The sequence below is a fragment of the Amphimedon queenslandica genome, unplaced genomic scaffold (assembly GCF_000090795.2).
Source record: "Amphimedon queenslandica unplaced genomic scaffold, v1.1 AMPQUscaffold_2201_Cont25796, whole genome shotgun sequence".
Classification (NCBI taxonomy): domain Eukaryota; kingdom Metazoa; phylum Porifera; class Demospongiae; order Haplosclerida; family Niphatidae; genus Amphimedon; species Amphimedon queenslandica.
In genome coordinates, this window is record NW_003557463.1 from 1 (window position 1) to 1,266 (window position 1,266).

General features: G+C 38.5%; 1 long non-coding RNA gene across 1 annotated transcript; it reads left to right on the top strand.

Annotated features, from left to right (window-relative positions):
- Positions 1-23: 23 nt before the first annotated feature.
- LOC109593279 (uncharacterized) lies at positions 24-923 on the top strand. The gene is made up of 2 exons (XR_002190860.1): positions 24-132; positions 818-923. It is a non-coding gene; the product is annotated as an uncharacterized LOC109593279 (long non-coding RNA).
- The last annotated feature ends 343 nt before the right edge of the window (positions 924-1,266 follow it).

Genomic DNA, 1,266 nt, shown 5'->3' on the forward strand with positions numbered 1-1,266 from the left:
ATTGATGAGGGGGAGGATGTGCGACTGTGGACTCAATTTCAATCAAATTACCGGAATATGTTACAATGACAGCTGCTGCAATGGCTCCATATGTCAGCTGGCAGTGAGAAATGAAGCCTCAGTGGATTGCAGGTCAGTATTGACATTGTACTGTATCTCTCAGCATCAGCTTTATGAGCTGATAACCACTAGCTGCAATACAGTACATGACATTTGGAGCAACTTTATAAATTAATAAAATATCCAATTTTGATCAGAATGAGCTCAAAATTTCTATGCAACATAAGTACATGTATATCCAGGGTTGCCAATAGGCTACGTGGGGCCCAGGGCAAAAACTTTGATAGGGCCCCTACTAATACAAATCTCCCCCTTACCAATAACAGCGATTAACAAAATGGCCCAGCAAGAGTTAACTTTAAAAAGTTGTCATGATTCTTTGATCTTTTTTGAAAAAACTATGCATACTTTACTACTGACCAGGTGCTTGGGGGCCCCCTATTGATTGGGGGCCCGGGGCAAAATGCCTCACCTCCCCCCCCCCCCTATTGGTAGCCCTGTGTATATCCATCAGAAAATGTAATTAAAATGAAGAATTTTCTCCTATTAATTTTTGGCAAAATTTGGCCCATGATCCTGTACTATTTCCCGGTATAGCAAGGCTGCAAAAGTTGTGGCAGCCATTTTGTTTGGGGGTGAATCCTACTTAGTAACGCTACCGCGTTACTAATATAGTATAGTGACTTTGGCTTGATTTTTGAGAAACTTAACAAATTTATTATTATTATTATTATTTCTATTTTAATTTTCTATTAAGTCCTCAACAGGGCAGCTGCTGTCTGCAGAACTGTTCTTTCAGGACCCTGGAGAGCAACTTTACTTGTTTCCTGGAAGATGACTGTGCTTTCAATCAAACTTGCAAATATCCTTTTATACAGTACATCTACACAATGTACATGTACATGTCACAGGATACATGTACATGCAAATCTAGCACCTGTACTATATAGCCCATGCCTTTTTTTAAAATGGCTCTGAAATTATCTCCAATTTTTGTTAACTTTTCTGGTACATATTGATGTTCTTGTGTTACATGTACACGTATGTAGAAAGTTTGAGCTGATTCCACTTTAATTTCTTTAGTTATGAGCATTTTAAGAATTATGCCAAATTTTAACAGAATATAATTGTGTGTCCTTAACTCTTTCCTACTGGGACTAGTGCTGCCTGTCCAAATCCTGAAGCAATCCCATCTGAAAACAACAC